The following is a 26,788-nucleotide window of genomic DNA, read 5'->3' on the forward strand; positions in this document are numbered from 1 at the left end:
CTGAATGTACCCCATAGATATAGATAGAGAGACAGGGATGTATATATATATATATATATATATATATATATATATATATATATATATACGCCTACTGAAATACAAAACACCGCATAACAAAAAACAAACAACGAATAACAAAACGAACACCGAACCGACAACAACAACAAACACACACCAACGACACAACACGTAAACACCATCACACCCCTAACACTCAACAAACCCTAACGACCACAACCACTACTCCTGCCTGCCCCCGCAAACCCTAACCCTCCTACTCTAACTAACACGCACCAACTACTACCCCCAATCACCCACACCCCACACACTCTCCCCTAACCACCCCACCACTACACCCACTTACCCCCCAACCTCCCTAACTACACGCCACACTCTCCCTACCTGCACCTACCCCTACCTCTACCTTACACCCCCTAACCCCAACTCACTCACTCACGACACTACTCTCACACCACACATCACACACACCTATCCCCCATTCCCCACTTACCTGTCACACTCCCTACTCCTCTCCACTACTCCTAAATCTTCGCATTCACATACTACAGGCATTACACACACATTCCCGGTCTTCGTCCTGTCGGGATTCGCGTGGTGTGGTCAACCAACCTGTCGGTTTTCTTTTCTCCGTTATTTCCCCTGTCGAATTCGCGTTTCGGTCATTAGAAGGAGACCCATATATATATATATATATATAAATATACAAATATACTAACTTCATGGATGCATCAACTTAGGAAAGGGGAACACTTATCTTTATACATAATAAATATAGGGTGTAAAAGGCCAAGATCATCTTTGGAAATGTGTAGAATCAAAGTCCTCTGCAAAAACATGCAAGTTGAGCATAGTTGACCAGACTTCTCTCTTGTTAGCATCAGCACACATCCTATGAATCCACTGCCCCCCCCCCCCCCCCACCTCCATTTATGCAGGTTGTATGGTGTAATTCCTCCAAAATATCTTGAATTTGTCTCAGGGCTTCCTTCAAGTGGACCATATCTGGTACATCTCACCATGACAGGCATCCTGTTAAGGTATCTAAGTTGCCTCAACTGAGTATCACTGTGGACGGGCAGTGGCTGTATTCTAAGATCCTCCCAGAATGCAAAGCTCCTCATTCTCTTATGGATAATGAGTCCAACATTATTTCTTCTGTTACATCTGTGATTGCATCTTGTCAGTCAGTAAGTGAGGGTTGTCATAGATTAACCTGTAAAATAAGAGCTCTGTTATATACTCTGTTATATGTCTCAGCTCCGGTACAATGGTACTACTGCCCAACTTTGCAGTCAGTCTTTCAATCTCATCTACCTTCACTCATGAACAAGAATCCAAGAAACTTAAACTCCTCAGTTGGACTCATTTGTTCTCCCTTCATCTTCAGAGGGTAGTCCATTCTTCCAGGGAAGAACCACGACATCTGATTGAGAGGTGGCGATCTTCATGTCGGGGATAAATACACAGACCCCTGTACATGCTGAGGATCACTGCCAAGTGACACTAATAACGAAACATAATCTGCACAAATCAAAGATGCCATCTTAATGTACCAACATGGATACTCTTCAGACCCTAGCTATGCCTCAAAATCTTTTCCATGAAAATAATAAACAGAAGGGGAGACAAGACATACCCACAGTACTGGTGGAGTCCTTGATGAAGCCCATCTTGTATGTACTCAGTGTAATGCAGGGAATGCAGAAACAAAAATGTGCTAACTCATTAAATACAGGGACCTGACATGCACCATCAGTCTAAGACCTCACTTCTTGCAAGACATTTCAGGGTACACCGTCATTTCCCCTTCTCCAAGGTTACAAAACAAATAAAGACAGTACTGGTTAACTGACATGAACCCTGCCATATCAGTACAACGACAAAACTTTGATTCACACTGTTCAAATAATTGCATACTGTAATCAAGCAGGTAGAATTTAAATTGGATTGTCAGCATATCCATGGAAACATTGTACTAAGAAAGCTACTTCCTTACTGGTTTAACTGCAAACAATGTCTGAAACAGGAGATTTATAAGGGATCCTCCCTTCAAGAAGCCTGCGCTCTCCTTCTCAGGCAGGCATAATTACATGGTGTCATAAAATATTAAATTCAAAACAATGTCTTCATTTCAATGTAGAAAAATAAAGTCAATGATTTAAACAGCCCATAATGGATTAGAGTACCATTTCCCCCAGCACATAAACAGGATATACACAGTTCCAAATATTACTGTGCTTGAATTTTAGCTATTACTGTAGAGACAAATGGGGATGTCTGTCTGACTGCAATGCAGATGTGTCCAACGACTATAAAATATTTGGCTTATATTAATGATATTTTATTTTATCTTGGGTAATATGTATATGTTTTCCATGTGGCATGACAAATAAACACAATGAAAAGTTAGTCTTTTTGGAGATATTCCTTACCAAACTGTAAGCACATAGTAATAAAACACATTTAAAAGTAAGTTTATTTTAGAGAAATTACTGGAAAGTTACTGCTGTATACGTGGCCTGAGATTCATTAACAATTGTGCAGCCTTTGCACAAAGCCTAGATGATTGCAGCACATTAGAGCAATGAGAAGCAGCTGTCACTGAATATCCATGCTGCTCACCACACTTACGCAATTTCAAGTGTCGTTTCATGGCCAACAACAGTATTGGTTACCATAAAACCGTGCTGGTAGCATAAGCAAATAACATAAACAAAAATACGTGCCTCTAGGCAAACATTTTATGCAAGCAGATGCTGACAGCTTATAAGAAGTAAATGCAAGTGACTTTTAAGCGTGTAGATGCAGCTGACATGCATTTGGGATAATTTACATGGAATCCGATGTGAACAGTGCAGGGATGATTACAAGGGGAGGGTAAATGGAAAAATGTGCTCAATTACTGCATTCAAATGTGATGCTACCAGAAAAAAAAAAATTTTTCAATAGGAAGACGTTCATATTGATGGTGATAATTAATAATCCTGCAACTGTTTACCCATGCACATACACACATAAAGTAAAAATAGAGATACTAAGAATGGATGTGAGAGGGACGCAATACAACATTGTAAGAAAGGGTAGTAAATGTGGTATTAATGTTGATAGCATGCCAAGCTGAGATAATAGCAAGGACAGTGGACACATTATGGGCTATTTGGCATACAGTGCAGTTACTGAATATGATATGTATACACCGGGAATGTATATCTGATAACTATATTTATTGTTGTATCCTCCACTCTATACTTTATAAACAAGGTATGACCCGTACAGCAGCTGTGTCAAACATTGTCAAAAGGGACATGTTTACATGTCTTCCACAAGCATGTTTTTATATACACGTGCATCATAAACAGTAATATTATAGCAAACAAAATCCATAAGTGACAAATGACAACACAGATATGATGGCATTGCAGGACTTCAAAGTATCTGTAAATGGAGTACATGTAATAATTATACGGGGCTTGCTCACACAACATTATAGCAAATACTGCTATAACAACATGCAAACAACACAAACACATATGTTATTTGCATTAATAATAAATAAAAAAATGAAAACAATAACTTCATAAAATGGTGTTTGTCTAATGTCAGTACATTTATAGAATGTTACCCTTGACTGGAATTGAACAGCAAGCTATATAAGCCTGCCTATAAACCTATGAACTACAAATATGTTTATGTATCATATGCATCACAATGGAAGTCTTAAGCTATGAGACTCTACCTGTGTGAAGTCATTACATCACATGAATGTGTTGAAATTTGTACAAGATTAAAAGACTGGAGGAGGTTTCTCCCCCTGTAATTGTACACATTGTAACACTTGTGGATGTCATTCATGCATAACAGCAGTAGGACGTGCATAACAGCAGCAGGATGTGCATAACAGCAGCAAGACATGCAATGCTTACAGTAAGCCAATGTGAGGTTTGAACACCTAAGTGATGACAGAAGCTATTGGAAAGAATGAATCTGAAACCATGTCACTGATGCTACAAATGTAAGATATTGTTTGTCTCTGAAGTTGTGACATCATTTTATTGCTGCAAGAGAGATGTGTGTCTTGTCATTTCTTTAAAATAGTGTTGCTGTATGTGTGTTCCTCACCCAACATTGCCTGCTTCAAGGTATACCCACACACACATGATACATAATGCAGTTATCGCTGTGACAGGAGAATGGCAATTAGGCACAATGTGTGAATGATCATGGATTCAAACACATCTTACTATGGCACAAGCATACAGAACATAGTCTCATGTCCTCACACCACAAGCAAAATTTTAGTCATTCTTATGAGAAAGAAAAATGTCATTCCATGGCATTATCATTTATTTCTGTGTGAAAAAGGAGCAGAAATCATTGCAATAGGAGTCTTTATCCATATATGTACACAGCAGATAGCAGGCTGACAACATTGTTACCTACCTGCACATTCATAAACGTACTGACACAAGTGACTTTAATGAGTAATGACTGGATTTCAACAGACTACCTAAGATCACAAGGTACAGAACACTGCCTGAATTGCATGCACCACACAATATGTTCTTTTACAATTTAACAGTGCACATTTAAATGGATGACATCACCATTCTTTCATATGTTGATGTTTTAAAGATGCAAGGAAGTTGAAGTGCACAGTAACACTACACGGTTGCACATACTACCTGCATTAGAAGCCTTCCCTATACAGCATAACAAACAAACATCCATGGATAGAAGTCCATTATTGTTGGATTCAAAGCTCCTGCCTCTGTACTTACACAGTCTGCAGAGCAAATTATCAACAGACAGCACCACAGGGTAACTCATACGACTACTTTGATGTGGATCTTTTTTGATAGCATGACGTAAGCTTTGTGTTGCCAAAAATGTTTACTGCCTACAGGTAATACAAATCTATAGTGTAATTCTCTCCCAAACAAAATATGTCACCTAAGTGGAATTTTACATAAGGGGTGCTATCACAGAAACAGTTGTATATGACAGTGCACACACTGATATTATTTATGCAATGCAGGATTCAAACCCCTCTACTTATCAATTTAAACAATTTATACAACACAAAAGCAGCTGTAAGTGCCACAGGAGAAGTGTGAGCTACAGGACCACAGTGTGCAATTTTGACATGCTAACCTCATCAGTGGGATAGTGAGAAGATGTCTGTGGTAAAAGTGGGATAAGGGGATGCTAGAATCTTCTGCTGAGTAGAAGTTGATAAAGCATGATTGTTCAGGCATATATAGTTAACTGACGTTGAAGCCAGACACACAAGTTCCCCACAGTGTGATTTGAACCTCATGTCTATTTAGGTTACACAATCTAGGCAGCACAGTTTTAGCTACAAAGACCAGAGAACAAGTCTGACTTGTAAGGGAAGAGTGTGCACTTTTGTCAGGAATCACTGTGGTGCAGATAAGAAGTTTATGTTAAAAGTGGGATAAACTGCACAGGGAGCTGTGCCCACAGTAAGAGTTTTCTCCTGAGTGGAAGTGAATACAGCACATTTGCTGTTGAAGGCTTACTTTCATTTCACTAGAACCACACAGGCACCTAAGTTCACCACTGTCATATTTGAACCACCTACCTAACTAGTTAGGCAATCTAGAAACTGCAGTATTAGCTGCAAGCATCACAGGAGAAGTTTGACTCTTATGAGGAGAGAATGCACTTCTTACAGGATGACCACATCAATGTATTGCAGAGACAATGCTGACAGGTGCTGACATTGTGGGAACATGGGCAACATTCTTGGCTAGGCTTATAAGGGCCTTTGGACCAATAGCCTAGTGTCATCCTATGAACCTATGTGGCAAAACTGAGATAAGGGGATGGTGGAATTCTCAGCCAGGTTAAATTTTTTCCCTGACTGTAAGTTGACACAGCCTGTCTGTATGTACCTGATACTGCAGTATGACACAGAATGTCCTCATGGTGAGAACTGAACCTCTTATGTATCTAGTTATATAATCTAAGAGGCACAGGACTAGATGCCAGCATCACAGGAGAAGTCAAATGCTTAAGGGGAGACAATGCATTTTTGACAGGATGACCTCATCATTATGCTGCAGAGAGGATGTTTGAGTTAAAAGTGGGATAAAGTGCAGAGGGAGCTATGTGTATAGTTAAATGTATTCTCCTCAGTGGAACTGGACACAGCACATTTGACATTGAAGCATTACTTACCTGTCACTACACCCCCCCACATACACACATGTAAAGGTTTCCCATGGGAAAAGTAAACCTCCCACCTATCTAGTTATACAATCCAGAGAGAACAGTATTAGTTACAAGCAGAAAGTGGACAAAGTACATTTGACATAGAAGGGTTACTTACCTGTCACTAGTCACCACTCCCGAGACACACAAATGTTTCCCACTTGAGAATTGAACCTCCTACCTGTCTAGCTACACAGTCTAGAGAGAACACTGCTAGTCACAAGCAAGAAGTGGACATAGCACATTTGACATTGAAGTATTACTTAACCTGTTATTACACCAACCCCTGACACATGCACACAAGTTTTCTATGGTGAAAATCGAACCTCCTCCCTATCTAGTTACACAATCTAGACAGCATGATATTATTTGCAAGCATCACAGAATACGTTTGAATTTAATAATGTTAAGAAACACATTTGTAATTATTAAAAATTAACCATTTGGAAGAGCTAGTACTGTGCATTACAGGTTTTGGGACAAATGCTTATGTGTGGACAGGCCACCCTAACATCACTGGAATTGTCCCATGTAATGACATACTTCTCTGCTAAGATTTGTATACTGTCATTGATGTACAATGCGTTACTGTGAGGGAGATGTATCTGTTTCAATCTATGGGATACCAGTGACAAGCACAGTTGTAAACCAGTGATTATCAACCAGTCATGGCAATTCATTCCGGGATGATTGCACACTTGCCTCATACTTGCGAAATGTGCATTGACAATACAATCAGATACTTCCTAAATAAGACAGTGACCTGCAGAATAACACTGATGGATTATGTGTGCAAAGATTATCCAACATGGTAACACAGTTGAAAGTGTAATCATGGGAGTGCAGACATACATTAACAACTGATTTAACTGAGTCAACATCACTCTAAAATCCAGATAACTTGCTGTCAAAATGCAACGCAGACATACAGATGTGCAACCTAAATAAAGAAGCATTTGTAGTTTTTATTTTTACTCTCTACCTGAAATGTAACACTGGCAAGCTCAATTGTGCTGCTGATAGCAAAGTATTAGCACATGTGTAATCTTGAGGTGTTGAAGTTACAATGGGAATTAGCATTAGTATATGGTGCTCTGTGCTGACTTCTGCTCAAAGAAATTATACCAACACAACCATATCTGAATATGATTGAATATAGAACAGATATGTGTTATGGTTATGTTTCAGGTGTTTCGATTTACACATTTGTCATAACAGTTGCAGTTAGTCAATCCTTATATGCATCTAGAGGTGTATTATGAAACACATGAAGGACCAAGCATGTTATTGCTGTTGGAAACATTGTTTATGGAAGCAGTTGTGAATCAAAGAGGTTTATTGGATGACACAGACATGATGGGAAGAGGTGGACAGTTGGTGACAGGAGTAGACAATACAGATATACTAACACATTAGTTCATGTTTTTTTTCTGCACATATTTGTGTTGTGTTAATTTTTGCATTATCAATATAATTATTCATGCAAGATCTTTACAAGAGAGGCTTCACAACAGGATGCAAGCACATTAGTATATCAGCAGGATAACAGTGTGTTAAGAAAAGGTGTATCTACCACATACACATACACGAGTCATACAAAACATTCAATACAAAACATTTAGAAACAGTTTGGAATACATCTGGATTCAAACTTCAGAGTATTGGAAGAAAAACCTAAAGACCTGAGCATAATCTAAACACATTACATAGGAAGTAATACTTCATTCACAAAGTTCACATGTGACAACAGATTGCAGAGAAGGAGAATGTATGTATAACTCTTTATTACCCTCATGACAACTGTAAGCTGTACATTCAGGTCTTCAAATTGTGCAAAAGTAGCTTAACCTGAGTAAACATAGCTAAGCACAGCACAGCAGCACACGGGCACTGCAGTAATTGGGGTAGAAAGCAAAAACTCACAAAATGTTACCATAAGCTGTGAACTTCCATTTAGCCTCAGTTGCATTTGGTGCTCAGTGCCAGACATGGCAGAAAATGTAGAGGATGACTAAGGACACAGAAGGGGGAGAGGAAGGCAGGGACAAAGTAGCTTTTGACAAAGGCAGGTTAATGATGGGTCATAACAATATGTAGGCAACAGCTACACATAAAATAGTGTTCTATAAACAGCAAGTAACACTTAGCTAATGCCTGCATTAGAACCATTGAAAGTATGCAAAATTCTGTGCATAGATTTGATCATTACCTCATCGGGCTACCAAGGAACTCTTAATTCATACTCATTGAATAACAGAATTGAAAGGCAGTGAAAACATATTGAAGAAGAAGGGATGAAGAGAGAGAGACAGAGACAGACGGAGAAAGGAATAGCAATTCAGTTTTTTGTAGGACACATAGGACCATCTGTATGGTGTGCTGTTCTTACTTTTTACCTCATTATTAATCTTGCCTGCTTTGTACACTAAAGTGCTTGCTATAGGGAGCTAGAAGGGGTAGGAGGTTACAACCAACATTAAGACATAAGCAGGGTAAGGAGGGGTTATTAAGTGTCCCTGTTAAGGACGGAATGTTTTTACAAATGATGTCTTGCTGCACTATTTAGATGGTATGTTGATTTGTAAATGGAGAGAAATACATACATTTGCAGATAACTATATAATAGGAATACAAAATGTCATGAAAAAATAAATGGACTTAAAGCTGTAATCAAACCCATGATAATATGCAAAAACATCATTCTACAGAGAGGGAAGTTATCTCAACATGCAACATAGGAACTTCTAGCTCATTATATCCAACAGCCTAAAACTGTGATAGTAACTGTTTCACAGTACTGCTTTTTTCTGCACTCCCATGGTGCAGCAGATTTAAGTACATTTGCATGAAAGTAACCGGACTATTGCATCTGAAATTAAAATCTTCAGCTTTTACTGTAAGAAGTTGAATGGTATTCATCGTCACTCAGCACTGGTGTGTAATGTCAACCTCTGCACAAATGCTGAGGACAAAGAGTGAAGGCTTTTTCATGAGCCATTTCTCGCCATGTGTGCTGTGTGTGATTTTATTTTTTAACTAGATTAAACATGAGAAAAAGGGGTTGACGACAGTCATGAAATGGTGGTGGCAAGCAGAGGGTAGGACATGGGAAAGAATGCAGGAATTTGCAGGAGGGTGGTGGGAGAGCAACATAGCTAATCATTTCTTCACAGCATAAATGTATTATTGTACACACAATTTTATGACTGTGGAGAGTTGCCACACTAAGTATGGCTGACAATAACAGAATAATGTTGCATACCCAATTTGAGCAAATCAAGTGTGTCAAGATGAGACATGGGTGATTAGATTATTAAAAATTAGAGAGCCGTGTATAGAGCGTAATTTTTTTTTTTTTTTTTTTTTTTGCATAGAGAGGAATGTTAGGGAAGGTGCTTAGGAATGAAAGGGTCAGTTATGTAGGGTAGGCTAGGTAGCAGGAGCAGACAAACAGGACATACAAGACAGACATGGATGGTGATGACACAAACGTTTGATGCACAGCATGATGGGGATGGGTAGTGGAGCTTGGAGGCACAGCCACATCCAACTTGAGAACAGTTAGAATCTAGTCCACATCCTCAGAAATTTCATCACTGTCTCAGTGTCACCTGCCTGGGTCAATGTCAGATGTGGCATCATATTTGCAATCTGACATAGGACCTTTTCAACCCTGCTAATTCTGACAACCAGGCTCCTCTCCATCATGTCCTCCAACAGCCCTGTTAGCTCCTGTCAGGTGACAACATCGCCACCTTCCCTGCCACTGCACCAGCAGCCAGGGCAGAACTACCTGACACAGGTGGAGCAGGTAGGGAAGGAGCTGTGGAGGCAATGCTGACAGGTAGTGAACCAAATGTGCTGGGTGTTTGTGTTGCCTGTGGTGGTGCCACTGTAGCCACATGTGAAGGTATGGTGGGCCAAACCCAAGTTGTCGGTCTACCTGCATGTGCTGATGGTCAGCTTGTTTTCCACAGCAATGTTTTAAAAAAAGGAGAGATGAAGGGTGGGAGGGAGACAGAAAAAGAGAGATTTAGATTAATGGCATGTTACATTTCTTAATTATTTCAGTACATAAACAATGTGAGAGATATATAACTATGCCTTAGCCACATCCAGATATGATGGGAAGGTATGAATGTACTCTAAAATCAATCTGTCACAATGGTATGATGTGAGTAATTGACTTATGTATTTCACTAGGGTTTCTGTCATGTAGTTGAACTTTTACAAGTTCGAACCTCATATGGTTGAGACCATAAGTTTTAATTTGTAAAAGTTCGAGCTTTTCAATGGAAATCTCCATAAGCAGAGGTTTCCATTTTGTTCAATGGGGTGTGATCTTGGAGTTGGTATATTTAAGTAGCGGGGGTGTGCAGTTTATTTTGTTTTCTGTTTTTTTGTTGTTTTTTGATTCATAGTCGAAGTTTTGTAACTTCAAACATAACGGTTCGAACATTAAGTGTTCGAAGTTAAAAGACTTGACTATGTGATACAGACCTATTTCACTATATGCCACATCAGATATCTGTTTTATAAGGTAATAACTGCATTTGCAAATATTGAATTGTGAATGCTATGCAGTATTGAACTTAAAATATTTTAAAAACATTATCATTTAAAAAAATCGAATCTCTGTTTGTGGGTATCGAAACCGCACCATTTATCTGATGCACTTATTGCCTAATGCAATAACCAGGAGCTATTGGAGCAGGCATGGAGGCCTGATATTTATTTATTTATTTTATTTGTTTCCAGTTTGATGACCGGGGAGGTCCACTGGGCTCAGGGAGCCCATTTTCAGTGGAGGCCTGCGGAAAAAAGCTCCACATTACATAGTAAAAATAAGCAAAGTATAATAGAAAAGTTGCAAAGCATACATTACATTTCAGATTAGAGACAAGTTGTGTATTGGTTACATAGCATCTAAAATTGTATGATGGTAGTAAAGAGAATTGTTCCCAGAAAGGGGAGAATAAAAGGTGGAAAGTAAACTATTTACAATATATACATTCATGATATTGTCGTTAGATTACATTATATTCAGAATGAGGCAGTTGTATCATAGAAAAAGTTGCAAAACATACATTACATTTCAAATTTGAGACAAGTTGTTGTTCTTTGGTTACATAGCATCTAAAATTGTATGATGGCAGTAATGAGAATCATTCCCAGAAAGGGGAGAATAAAAGGTGGAACGTAAACTATTTACAATATATACATTCATGATATTGATGCTAGATTACATTATATTCAGAACGAGGCAGTTGTTCAGGAATTCAGTATGGAGTAGAGTTACTAGTAAGGTAGGTAGGGAGAATGCAATTGCATTTCCAATTAGAGGACATGTAGAATGGAGCTGAGTTTTAAAGTGTTCAAAGTTTTCAGACATTCATAGAGAAGGAGGGAGAGAATTCCATTTTTTGGCTAAGGAAAAGGATAGGAGAAGCTGACCAGCGGGACAGTTCGGTTTGTGGATAGTTATTAATTTTTGGTGGGCAGATCTTAGAGTTCTGTGTGGGGTGTATGATTATAAGATGTTAGTTAGTGCCAGGCATTTAGTTGGTTTAAATATTATCTTGTGGGCTTTAGTGAGTTGAAGGTAGTCAAGGTAGTTGGGGAGTTCTAGCCAGTTTAGCAGGCGGAGGGCAGTATAGTGGTGGGAGGAGTATTTGGATTTGGTGGCAAATTTTGAAATGTTGTTATAACAGATTTCCAGTTTGGAAGAGATAGAGGAAGATAGATTGGTTAGTAGGGGAGCACTGTACAATAGTGACAGTAGTAAGTAGGTAGTGGCGAGGGTTTGTCTTGTAGAAGGAGATAGAACGTGGAAGTTTCTGTACAGCATGCCAAGTTTTTGATGTGTTTTCTTAATATTTTGCTGAATATGGGTATCGAATTTTAGGTGTTCATCTATAGTTACCCCAAGAAGTTTAGAAAAAGGAACTACTTCTATGGTGGAGTTGGCATGGCTGATAATTGGGAAAGAGTTTTTATCGAGAGGGAGGGATTGTGAAGGAGAGAATAGTAGAATTTTGGATTTGTTGGCATTTAGAGAGAGGTGATTTTGAAGCATCCAGTTCTCAGTGGTTGAGAAGGCAGTTTAAGTTTTTGTTTGAAGCTTGGGGAGGTTAAAGGCAGAGCAGACTAAAGCTGAGTCATCTGTGTATTGTACGATCTTAGTGTTAGGAATGGCTGCATGGAAGTCATTGATAAAGATATTAAACAGCATTGGACCGAGTATGGATCCCTGGGGTACCCCAGTGGGGGTAGGTAGGAAGGTTGAGGTGCCATTTCTCCATTTCACGGCCTGAGCTTTGTCAGACAGGTAGCATTTGAACCAGGATAGGGTATTCTGAGAGAGATTAAGCTTAGAAAGGTGGCTCAGGAGATGGGTATGGGAGACTGTGTCAAAAGCCTTGGAGAGGTCTAGAAGAACTGCAGATACAATTTCTCCAGAATCACAGGTGTGGTTTACTATGTCTAGGAAAGAGGGAAGAGCAGTTATTGTGCTATGGCCAGGTTGGAAACCATGTTGTGTTGGAGTGATAAGTTGTTTTTGGTAAGGAAAGGCATGAGCTGGAGGTGGATGTCTTTTTCAAAAATTTTTGAAATTAGGGAGAGAATGGCTATGGACGGCCATGGTGGTGCAGTGGTTAGCATTGTCGCCTCACAGCAAGAGTTTTTCCGGTTTGATCCTCGGCTGGGGTGCCTTCTGTGTGGAGTCTGCATGTCCTCCTTGTGGTCATGTGGGTTTCCTCTGGTTGCTCCGGTTTCCTCCCACATCACAAAGACATGCAGTAGGTGGATTGGACACTCTAAATTGGCCCTAGGTATGAGTGCGTGTGTGTGTGCCTTCTGTGGAAGGTTGGGCTCCGGGCTGGCAACTCGACACTGTAAAACTCCACTGCCAATCATGAGTGGACAGGTGATCCGCTGTGGCGACCCCTAACCGGGAAAAGCTGAAAGAAGAAGAAGAAGAGGGAGAGAATGGCTATGGGGCAGAAGTTTGAGATGTTATTATTTTTACCTCCTTTGTGGAGGGGTAGAATAAAGGCTGCATGCCACAGTTTGGGGACGTAAGATTCCTGTATGGATCTATTAATGAGAAGGCTAATGAGGGTGGCGATTCCATCTGCTGCAATTTTTAGAAAGAGTGAGGGGATAGTGTCAAGAGCATTGGAGCATGGCTTCAGTTTAGAGAGAAGTTTTTTTATGCATGAGGTAGAGATGGGTTTGAGATGAAATATGGGAGGAGGGTTAGGGATGGAAGGTTGGGTAGAGGCTGGGGAAGAGGGGTTGAGTTGAGGAAAAGGTTGTAGTTTGGGAAGGTCTTGGTGAGTTCTGCTATAGAGTTGGTAAAGAAGGAGTTGAACAGAGTGGCTATTTCTGGGTCGGATTTACTGGCTTCAGGGCAAGGATTGTTTTTGGTACCTGGGTTGAGAAGAGAACTGATGGAGTTCCAGAACTGTCTGGGATTTTTGGAGTGGTTAGACTGGAGTTTAATAAAGTATGATTTTTTTGTCTTTCATAATTTGTTTTTTAGCTAGGTTGCAGAGTTGTTTATATTTATGAAGGGTGTCAGGTTGCTTATTGCAATGGTAAAGTTTCCAGGTCTTGTCTCTTTGTTGCATAAGTTTTTTAGTATCTTTAGTTAGCCATGAGGCGGAGTTGGGTTTTATTCTTTTTGTTCTTGGTGGGGCTTGGGAGTTCAGGGTATTTAAGAAGGTTGAGTTGAAGAATTCTATGGCATTATCTAGAGGAAGAGTTTTTAGATTGTTCCAGTGTGTTTGTTTGAGAGAATTAGAGAAAGTTGTGGGGTTGAAGTTTGTAAGGTTTCGTGTATGGATATATTGGTATAGGTGAGGAACAGAGGGGGGTGCTCAATAGATGAAAGCTGGCAGGTGGTCACTAATGGAGTCTGGTAAGATGTCTGTGTTTGAGATTTTATATGGATGGGTGACTAGGATCCAGTCAAGAGTGGAGCCTGAGGGTTGCTTTTATTAGGTCTAGTAATGGAGTTGGTTAGTTGAGTGAATTTGAATAGATTGATAGATATGGAGAGATTACAGTTATTAATTTTGTTTCAGTCTATGTTCACGTCCCCTAGTATGTAGGTCTCAAGCTTAGTTTTAGTTGAGGCTCACAGAAAAATGTCTTCAGTTGTTGTGACATTGCTTCCTGGTGGGGGGATATAGAGGGCCATGATACAAATGTTTTTATAGTTATTCATTTTTAGTAGACCTATGACAAGTAAAAGTTAAGGTATGCCTGCTCAGGATAATATACAGTGATGGACTGAGAAAACTTCTCTTCCTTGCAGTCAGAACAGATGCATAATTACCTTGTGCCTCTCTAAAGCTAGTTAATCTCTCCTGATGCACCTCATAGTTTTCTGCAATTTCTGCTGCAGCTGTACAGAAGAAACCTATAAACATTATATATATGAAAACATAACAGATAACTGAGTTAGCTGGTTGGATAATTAATTCCATACCACTGACAGGTTATGGGTAAGTATACTTACAGAGCTGAGGGGTGTTTGCAGTCCTAAATTTATTTTCACATTGGCTAAGGATCCCTCTTGCTCTTCTTCATGTCACTGTAGTGATGCCAACATAGTTCCTCAGTGCATGGGATGCCAGTTGCACTGGAAACAGCCTTGGCCACATTATTCCAAGCCTCAACCTTATACTCAGACCCAGTATATTCCCCATGCAGTAGCCTCCTGCTGTAGCACTTCCAGAGGATTGCCACAAAATGCCTAGACTCAACACCCTACCTTTGTGCTCTAAATGGGACTCCTTTCCTACCATCACCAGCCATGTCTGCAGCAGTTAAACTAGAAATATGCATCTGAATTTGCACACAGTTCAGAACTCACATATAACAGCTTGTGCACAAAGGCACACAGCCTTTCAAACTGCATTTACACAACTGGAAGCACAGCAATGGCTTGGCAGATACATTGGCAATGCGTACATCAAGAAGCACAGAAGGTGTTATAAATGGTATTGAGATTTGGCCATGCCCAAGGCTCAAAATCTTGAGCCATGTTCCAGTGTTAGGCCCCTGATATGTTTTGTGGTGGTGTTTATAACCATGGTTTGCCAGAGGAAAACTGGTTATGACGTGTGACATGTTGTGAATTAGACACTGGTAAGACAGAGTAGTACCACCTGGGAATTGATCCCAAGAGAAAATAAAGGATACAATGTTAAACTTTGCTCATTAACTATTAATACCACAGTAGAACTTGCTTATTAGCATGCTAATTACAGGTATACTAATTTAAGACTGGCTACACACCTACTTCAGACATGCCCGTATGTCTGTGGCTTTACTTAGACATGGGACTGCATTTCTATGTGAAAGACATTGCGTTCGTAAATACATCAAAGAGGTATGCAGTTGCGTGATGATAGTAAGGCATGGTGGGTTAGGTTACATGCATACTTCAAAACACATACTGTAATAAACATAGTTATATTTATTTATTTATTTATTGACATTTGATTACCGGGAAAGTCTGACTGAATAGAAGCCCATTTTTAGTGGAGGCCCAGGGAGAAAAGTTCCAAATTATTACAAAATAGTTTAAGAACAATAATTTTACAATCTTAAAAAATAAAACCAAAACATCTGCAGTTTAAATAATTGTAACAAATTAGACATAATATAAAAACATTGGTTAAGAATCAATACAAGGTTTAAGACAATTATTTAATATTTAGAGAAATATTAGACAGTTTGTAGAGAAATTAAAGGCAAGTTAGTGTAATACAAAGAGGAACTGCATTATGAAGTGAGGGAAAAACAGACATTGTATATTTGGACAGAAAGTCAAGTAACAGAATTAGATAGCAGTAAGGAAATATATGAAGAATGGAGACTGAGTAGGTATAAGGAATGAAAACGTACGTGTTCACATTTAAAGATTTAGTTTACACTGGTTTTGAGCAAGAACAAAGCCAGATTTTAGCTAGGAAGCCTTTAAGAGTGGTTTTGAAAGATGTGGTAGAGGACATAGACCTAATGGATACGGGTAAGGTCTTCCAGACCTTTGCAACCTTGTATGAGTGCAGACAATACCCAGAAGATTTGCTAGGTTTGTAGACAACAATTTTTGGTCACTGTGTTGCAATGACTGACTGGGAACATAGTTGTGTAGAATATTTTTTAGTGCTGGACAAGCAGATGGATGAAGAAATGATATGTGATAACTAAATGATTACAACAAAATGATTGGGCACATCATACCTATGTATGCACATTGTACATTAAGTATCATCATTGTTATGTTTTACATAATTTACACACATTATATTGGGCTTCTACAGCAAGTAGTAATGACACATTTCTAGAAATAAACAGTGTACTTATAAAGATGTGCATTTACTGTGACATTCCTGAGCAAAATGTGGTGACAAATGGCATTCTGACCTCCTCTGTAAAAGTATCTGTCAAATGGATTCAAACCCTGCACCACCTGTCTTCTGTCTTTATGACCATTGCACTTATATCTTGTGCCACAGAGAAATCACTTATATCTTGTGCCACAGAGAAATTTGCATGACAGGTTAAATTTATTCATGGAGTGCTCTCTATTGTTCTCTTTAGAGTACTGCCAGTTGTACATTAGCATTAGGCTTATTTGCACTACAGAAGGCAGCTTAAATTATTTTTTTCACTTTCTTCCTTAGGCAGCAAACCCTGTTTGCACACTGTCTAGTGAAGAGCAAATGCAAAAGGCATTGAAGAAAAAAAATGAATCATTTGCTAAGTACTATTTAGAGTGCTGAAGGCTGAGCACCAGTGCCAGGCATGTTTGCTGTACAGAAGATAGTTCAAATTAAAATGTTCACTTTTTTCCATAGGAAGTGAACCTAGTTTATGCTGTGCTGAGAGAAGCAAAAATTCAAAAAGCATTAGAAATAAAAAAATACAGAGAAAAAAACTAACAGTAAAATGAATTCAATCAATGGTTTTACCTAGAAATGCACACAAGAACTCCATTCAAGTGGCACATTCATCCTTCTCACATCTCCTTGCAACATCAGAAATGTAATGTTTGCTACATATTATCAGACTTGTAGGTAGTATCAAATAATGTGAAAGTGGACAGACAACAGTTCAAATGTTGCTAGAAATACAGAGAATAGTTCATTTGTAAACAATACAATGATATCACAAAATGTGAGTACCTACATATTTAGACCACTCTCTGTAAAATTATCAGGTAACTGGGTTTGAACCCTGTTTAGCTGCCCTTTTTCTTTAAGCTCATAGCACTTTCACCTTATACAACAGAAAAAGTTATTTGATCACTGCATTTTCTTCACTGAGTACTATCCAGAGTGCTGATGGTCATGCAACTTCACCACGTTTGTTTGCACTAACCTTCACCAGATTTGTTTGCACTACATAAGGCAGACTGAATTAAATTGTTCACTTTTTTATTTAGGAGGTGAAGTGTAGTTTAATATTAAAGACTGCTGCCAATCCAGACTGAGCAATGGCACACAACCAATGAAGAAAAAATACAATAAAGGGAAACATTATAAAACAAGTAGTTAAAATGTATTCTTTTGATATTTCCTCACCTTTGTTGTGTTTCAACATAAACATATTCTTATTAAACATCATTATATTTACACAAACAATGCTATCTATGGATTAGAATGCCAGAACAGCAAGGCGTTTACAAGACAGTTTAGATTCTTATTAGTATGTACCACACACAACATATACTGTGAAGAAACGAAGATATTAGCTGTACCCAAAATGTGACATAGTATCAATTTATATAGCAGGTGCAACAGCCACAATTCCTGATGTTTTTCCTGTGTACTTTGCAGTTAGATCTGTGTATGGCTGTAATACTGACAACAGGGAAGATAAATCTTTCCTTACACAATATAACTAAACTGTGAACACTGCACTGTTTGTTCTCTTTATTTTATGAACATCGTTCCCCTATCTATGCTTCCCTAACAAGACTGCTATGTGTTTTGTCTTGGAGTTGATATACGTTTCGGTTAATAATTGCTTTCTTAGACTTGCAGACACAATTCAAATCAATGTTTGGAATAGTGCCGTCCTAAGTCAGTCAGTGGTAGTCACAACATTTCTTGTAGGTCCCTTCTCTCCGACACCCTCTGACTGATACTGTAGTCAAGCTAATAATTAACATTTGCAAGCACTTAGCAGGTATCCCTTTTTTGTGCTCATCCTTGCAGATGTAGGGCATATCCATGAAATCATGTAGGTACTTACACATGTTTACATTTCTTCACTTAGTACGGATTGTGGAATTCATGAATGCAAATGAATTCACACCTCATTTCTATATTCACAGTGCTCACAGGGCTGAACCTCCACCATATAAAGGTAATAATGTAGCTAATTAACTTGTACTGTAGTATCGTAGACTAAATCCAGAGAACTTGATACTGCTATTCACTGCTACTTGCTTTGCAAACTGTTTTCTACTTTCTCGATTGGATTTACTGCAAAGGTAGGCTGCTGTTATGAACACATTTATGTATCTTTTTATTTATTTATTTTTTTTTATTTTATTTTACATTTGTTGACCAGGCTAGTCTAGCTGGATATATGTCCATTTTCAGTAGAGGCCCGAGGAGAAAAGCTCCAGTATTTATTACAAGGTTTATAAAGAAGTAGCAAAACAAATATTATTGTAGGGTGTTTTTTTTTTTTTTTGTGTGTGTGTGAGCAAATACTACATAATACAATGTGTAGACTTAAATCATACATAGCAATTACAATAAAATTTAACATAAAGAATTGATAAAAATGCATTGAGGTGTGAAGGGAAAGGTATTAGAGATATAGGGAGAGAAGAAAAGAGAAGAAAGAGAAAGAATTAAGAAAAAAAGGAAGAGGAGAGAGGGTTAGTCTGGGTTAGTACAAGAGCATAGCCAGTATTTATTGAGATACAGTTTTAGATTCCTTTTAAACAGTGGGAGTGAAGTGAGAGATGTAATCCCAGAGGGTAGTTTATTCCATATTTTTTCAACAGCATTGGAGAACAAGCAATCTCCTGCTAAATTGTTAGTTTTAGTAGTATGGATCAGAAGTTTGTTTGAAGAGCGCAGGTGTTTCAGGTTATTGTAAGGGGTAATGAGACTGGAAAGTATTGGGGTTTTGCTAGGTTGGTATAGGGTCTTGTGCACTATTGTAAGCTGTTGGAGTTTGAGGTGGTTGGGAAGATCAAGCCATCCTAGTTGTTTTAGGTTCAGGCAGTGATGGGTTCTGAAAGTAGATCCTGTAGAAAATCTAGCAATATTATTATAGGATGTTATTAGTTTATTGAGGTTATTTTTAGAGAGATTGGTGAATATGGGTGAGGCATAGAGTAGAGTAGAGATTAGGTGGGTTCTAGCTATTGTGGTCCTTGCTAGTGGAGTGAGAAAGGGTTTGATTCTATATAGTGATCCTATCTTTTTGTTAACTGATTTTATTGTATTGTTGATGTGAGAATCAAAGTTGAGATTATTGTCTGTAGTTATTCCTAATAGCTTAGTGGTAAGATCAGGAGAGATAACAGTACCGTTGTTGGAAGTAAGAGTGAAGTGAAGAGGGGTGGACTTTCGGGTTGGTGAGAAGAGTAGCAGTTTAGTTTTTTTAGGGTTGAGGAGCAGGCATCATTGAGAGAACCATTGTTCTACAGTGTTAAAAGCTTTTTGGGTAATAGACTGGAGTTCAGTTTGAGAGGTGGCTGTACAGATTATAGTAGAGTCGTCTGCATATTGAATGCAGGTAGTGTTTGGGATAGCTGCTTGCAGGTCATTAATAAAGATAGAAAATAGAAGGAGGCCTAGGATAGAGCCTTGAGGAACCCCTACAGAGATAGGAAGGTGATCAGATAGTGAGTTTTTCCAGAGAACTGCCTGTTGTCGGTTTTCTAAGTAAGATGTGAACCAAGTTATGGAGGGAGGATCAAGTGAGAGAGAAGTAAGAATATGCAGAAGAAGTTGGTGATTAACCATGTCGAAATCTTTAGATAAGTCAATGAAGACTGCAGATGATAGACTATTTTTATTGCGGTTATAGTTGATAGAATTAGTAAAGGAGAGCAATGCAGTGGAGGTGCTGTGGGAAGGTCTAAATCCATGCTGACAAGTAACAAGTAGGTTGTTTTGGAGAAGGTGGTTTAGTAGTTGTTTATGTATGCATTTTTCCAATATTTTTGCAAGAGGGGATAAGAGTGCTATAGGACGGTAGTTAGAGAAGTCATTGGAGTTCCCACCTTTATGGAGTGGAATAATATGAGATATTTTCCAGATGGAAGGAACAGTTCCTTCTTTTATAGATCTGTTTAAGAGTATAGAGATGGGATAGCAGATAGCTTTGGCACCTATTTGAAGGAACTCAGCAGGGAGTCTGTCTGCAGAAGGGGTGGTAGGTTTTAGTTTGAGGAGGAGTGAGAGGATAAAGGAGGTAGGAATTGGTTCAAAATGAAAAGAAGGAGGTAGAGTAGCAGAAGATGTAAGCAGGTTTGCAGTATTGGGGGATAGGTGACTAGCTAGAGTTTGGATAGCATTTGTGAAGAAAGAGTTGAAGGCATTAGCTGTTTGTGAGGGATTTTCAGTGTTGGAGCCTAGTGGGTTGGGGGTGATAGATTGGCCTGGGGAAAGAAGATTGTTAATACTAGTCCAAAATTGTTTGGGTTGCTTGTTGGAGGTTTGTTGAGATAAGAGAAAATAGTTCTTTTTGTCTGTCAGAATGGCTTTTTTTGTACTGTTTCTAAGTTCTCTGAAGGTTTGGTGGTCAGTCAGATTCCTAGTAGTGCATCATTTTGTCCAGGATTTGTTTCTGAGGGTGATTTTTTGCCTAGTGTCATTGGTGAGCCAGGGGACTGGTTTAGCTTTGGTTCTAATAGTTTGTAAAGGTGCATGATGGTCTAGAATGGATAGGAATGTGGAAATGAAGTATTCTACTGCTTCGTTAAGGGGAAGATGTTGTAGTGGAGACCAATTACATTGTTTTAGTTCTGCTAGAAAGAGTTCTGAGTTAAATTGCTTTTTTGAACATAATGTTAGGACAGTGTTATGAAGAGTTAAGTTTGTTTTATGTCTAATAATGTAGGTTAGTGAATGGTCACTTAGATCGTCTGGAAGGGTACCAGATATATAGGTTTGTTGGGGGCTATTAGTAAGTATCCAATCTAAGGTAGTTTCATGGTTATTGATTTTATTAGTTCTGGTAGGGCTGTTAATGAGTTGTGAGAAGCCATATAGGTTTATATGGGAGGAGGGGTTTATACTTTTACAGGCATTCCAATCAATGTTTACGTCACCTAGGATAATCTAAATCTTATTTATGGTCTACATTTCACAATACAAGTATTGCTGTACAATCTGCATTACTCTCAGTGGCTGCTTGCATGGGCATGTTATTTCTTGACCATGCAGTATTTTTCTACCTAATGATGACAATTTAATGGGAATTTTGAATCTTGAAAACTGACCACTTTGTCCAGAAGACTGTTGCATTAATTATCACCAAGGTCATGGATTCTGGCATTAGTTGCATTGACAGAATTATTAAGGCTTTGATGTGTACCTGGCTAACCTCCATTGAAGTACATATTAGACCAAAAAGTATTAACAATTTTTCCTTGACACGTCTACATTTATTTAATGTTGCAATGTACTATAGAGTGAAAGAAATGTTAGTCCTGCTATGAATTTTTAATCAAGTTCTTTGTTTTGCATTATGGGGGAAGGGCATGGGAAACTGTATTAAGTTGTTTGTACTGATATGAGGCCTTACTGTTCATGTATTTTGCGTATGATGGATGGATACATTCATATTTGTTTGTGTTCAAACATCTTTTGTATTTGTATTTCTGGATTTCTTCTTTCCTATTATCTTTCCTGTCATACAGGGCAATGTCACCCAATGCATTTACACCCTGTAAACTGCCATGCACTAATACAGAGAATAATGTGACCGTTCAAGCCCTAATTCACCCATATATGGGTCATTCCTCATACAGAGAAGCAGAAGAGACAGATCCTCTTATAACCATATCTTGGAGCAGATGGAATCATTTGACTGCAGTGGGAGGCAATGTATGTACATATTTCAAAATACGACAGAGGGACAGTGACATGATTACAGCAGCCAGATGTCATGCAGCTGCAACTATCCATGAACATATGGCTACAGGGGCAATCCTTCTACAGAGCCACCACTGAAGGAAACAAAGGAGTTCCTGTCCACTGTCAAAGATCCCAGCAGCTCAGAATCTTGATATTGCAGCTGATGTGGAAGTCAACTCAAGTGTGTAAACTGCAGAAATGCCAGGTATACAATTTAAATACATAATTGTCATTATGTGTATATATATATATATATATATATATATATATATATATATATATATATATATATATATATATATATATGGATTCCTATTACAAGAACGGAAGTTCACTATTTCGAACTTGTCATAGGAAGCCTCACTTCTGTGAAAGTTCACTTTAAAGAAAGTGAACTTTTGCGTAAGTGCACTTCATTGAAAACACCGCAGCACAGTGGAGGACATAAAAAACAAGCTATGTCCTCCACTATGGTGCTATAGTCACGGACCTTAGGGTTAGGGCACGGGTTAGGGTAAGGGGATTATCCCCTTACCCTAATCCATGCCCTAACCCTAAGGTTCGTGACTATCGCACCATAGAGGAGAACATTGCTATGTCCTTCACTGCGCTGCAGTCATCATGGACCTTAGGGTTAAGGCATGGGTCATGGTAAGTAGTGCTATCCCCTTACTATGACCCATGCCCTAACCCTAAGGTCCGTGAGTACTGCACGGAAGTTCAGTACAACACCCGTTCGTTGTACTGAACTTTGCGTAAGTGCACTTTTGATTAAGTGCACTTTCACTGCAGTGAACATTCCATGCACTATTTTGAATTAGTGAAAATTCGATCTAGTGTATGGAACCCATAGATATATATATATATATATATATATATATATATATATAGGGGTCTACTTCACTTTGTTGATTTAACACAAAACTGAAACATAAATCATTGAGATGAGAACATTGAATGCTTACAAGAATGAAACTGCACAACATCAAAACTTACAAGAATTAACTGTGGCTGGAGATCGCGGTACAGTGAGAATAAGGAAATTTACCCTTTTCCTAACAGTAGTGTGATCTCGGAGTTGGTATAAATGATTTATGGGGGGTGGGGGCTGATTTTTGTGTCATATATATATATATATATATATATATATATATATATATATATATATATATATACATATACATATATATAGCTATATACATATATGGGTTGTCGTCAGATTGTCGAACCATGGATCACTGAGATGAAAACATTGTTCTTTTAGAACATCGAACTGATTGCATGGACATTGTCACAGGGAAAAATTCACATTCACTTTAATGTAAGTGCGTTCTTAGAGTTGGTATATTTAAGTAGAATTTTTTTTGTTTTGTTTTGTTTTTTTTTTTTTTTTAGCTTTTGATGTTCCGAAGTTTCATGCATATTGTCTGTGCCATATGCTGTTCGATGTTCTGGCAGTTCAACAATCTGAAGTCGACTTAGATATATATATATATATATATATACATATATATATATATATATATATATATATATATATATATATATATATATATATATATATATATATATATATATATATATATACATATATATATATATATATATATATATATATATATGGGTCTACTTCATTTGATCGACAGACATTGGGGAGGGGGACAAATCCCAGTTTTATGCCTTGAATACCGGTTTTCGACCGAATGAAATTTCGATCAAATGGGTTTTGATCAAATGGTCTGTCGATCAAATGAAATAGACCCATATATATATATATATATATATATATATATATATATATATATATATATATATATATATATATGCATAGGTTTACAGTGAAAACCTTGAAACTGCATTGGTCAATCGGCATGTGGTCAGCTTGCAGTTTTCAAGTTGGCAGAATGTCAAACCAAAATATATCGACTACAGTAGAGCAAACGGGTAGTGTAATTCGAGCATTTGAGTTCGACATTGTTCAGGAAGATCATAGTTCAATGAGAAACAGCGAAGTAGCCCTTTTCCTCACTGTAGTGCGATCTCGGAGTTGGTATATTTAATGTGCAAGGGGTGTGTGGGGTGCAGCATAGCCCCCCTGCAAAATAGTAGAATTAACGTACCATTTACTGTAGAGTTTAATGGGTTCCTATTACATGATCGAACTTCAACAAGTTCAAACCCTATATGGTCAAAACCATATAGTCGAACTTGCTGAAGTTCGAACACAGAAAAAAAATAAATAAAAGATGCAACAGTAAACTAATATTTCCCTTTACTGCACTGTAGTGCGATCTCAAGTTGGTATATTTAAATAGCGGGAGGTGTGGGGGGCTTGCCCCTACGTGGGAGGTGCTGGGGTACTCTCCCCCTGCTTAGAACAGTTAGTTTACTGTTGCATCTTTTATTTTTTATTTTTTTTGCTGTGTTCGAAGTTTTGAAACTTCGAACCGGCAAGTTCAGTATTGTCGTGTTCGAAGTTTCAAAACTTCAATCACGTAAGAGGAACCCAGAGTTTAATGGTACATTAATGTGCATAGCAGAAGGTGAGTGATGTCACCTCCTGCTATGTCGAATACATCGAACCACAGCTGTCGATGTATTCATTTTCCCTTTTCTTTTCTTTTTGGCATGTTGGATTCTGCATTTCGGGTTGACATTCTAAAAGGTCGTCCAAATTGGATTTGGAATGCCAATGCGTTAATTCTTTTCTTTAATTCTGCATTTATTATGTACCCCCTGTAAATTATATATACCTATACCAAGATCTCACTACAGTGAGGAAAAAGGTAACTTACCCAATCAGCACTGTAACACAATCTCCATTCACAGTTCAGTCTTGTAAGTTTCAATGTTGTGCAGTTTTGTTCTTGTAAACTTTCTTTGTTCTCATCTCAGTGATTTGCATTTCCATGTTGTGTTAATTCAGTAAAGTAAAGTAGACTCATTTATATACATACACACACACACACACACATATATATATATATATATTATATATATATATATATATATATATATATATATATATATATATATATATATATATATATATATATATATATATATGTATGTATATACAGAGAGAGAGAGAGAGACCTCGGGGATAGAAGAGACACATATAGAGAGGGAAAAGGAGGAGATAATTGGAGGGTGGGGGGTGGTCCATTAAACAGTAACAATTTGCATGAGAAGTGTCTTATTCTGCAGCTGTAAAGGCAATGCTGTGTTTCTTTTGCCATTTGCTTGATGATAGTTATCATTTCTGTTTCACCTCTCTTTTTATATGTAGGTAGAGCTGGCTGTGCCATTGTATGACAACCGGCATGTGGTAAGCACTCCTTCTGTATTGTTATTAATATCCAAAAGGTAAATGTATGTGTAAATTAAAAGTTATTTGATTTCATTGGATTAGCATCTCTTAAGTTGAAAATTGCATTTCATGCAGCATAGCTTTGATCGTTGCTTATTCTTTGTCATTTTTTTCTCCTTACTTGTTATCATAGCTGATACTGCCAGTGGCAATGTGGAACTCCTACAACTTGATATATCTGAGTATAGGTAGCCTCTCATGATGATGATCGTGGTGATGAAGAAACACAGTCTGGGGATTTAAAGGGTCGGTCTGACATTGCGGTTGTGCCTCCAACATCTCGGACCCTTATTTTGGACACAGTCAGTATGCTTACTAATACCTATGACTCAGAGACCTCAGACCCTTATTTTGGACACAGTCAGTATGCTTACTAATACCTATGACTCAGAGACCTCAGACCCTTATTTTGGACACAGTCAGTATGCTTATTAATACCTATGACTCAGAGACCTCAGACACAGGACAGATTGAGGATGACAAAGTTGATCATGGTATTGGGGTTATTCCTGGTTGATTCTCCTCATAGTCATCATGTGGGTGAGACGCCACACAACGTATGTATAGGGCCATCATGGAGGCACAGGCATGTTCCACAAGGGCCTCAGAAGAGATCGTGTGAGTACTAAACATTGTGCATTGTGACACGTGGGATTGCCTAAATCTGAGGACAGAAGAGTGGTTCTAGAAGAAGAAGAAGAACTAGGATCATAGGAAGTTACTAGGTTAATGGCCTTAAGGGCCTTACAAGTTTAGCCAAGTTCTACACTTATTTCCAAGATCAGCACTTATTGCCCCTGTCCAAGAGGAACATAGGTGGAACCCCCAGGGTGAATTTATAGTTACACATCCAATCATACAGATTGTGCTTGAAGACGGCCATTGAAGTGCTCTGTATGACATGAACTGGGAGCCTGTTATAGGAGCATAGAAAGGAAACGTTGTCTCCCCCTACTTGAACCCAGGACCATCTGCACTCTAGCCCTACATATACACGTGGTGCCACAGGACTACCACAGGTTCTGAAAAA

The 26,788-nt window shown here is 38.3% G+C and overlaps 1 protein-coding gene across 1 annotated transcript in view; it reads right to left on the reverse strand.

Moving 5' to 3' along the window:
• LOC122816887 (butyrophilin subfamily 2 member A2-like) overlaps window positions 1-26,788 on the reverse strand; it is a 784,081-nt gene that overhangs the window by 390,590 nt on the left and 366,703 nt on the right. The window lies entirely within an intron of this gene.

Source organism: Protopterus annectens, chromosome 12.part0 (genome assembly GCF_019279795.1).
Source record: "Protopterus annectens isolate FY-2018-M chromosome 12.part0, PAN1.0, whole genome shotgun sequence".
NCBI lineage: Eukaryota > Metazoa > Chordata > Ceratodontiformes > Protopteridae > Protopterus > Protopterus annectens.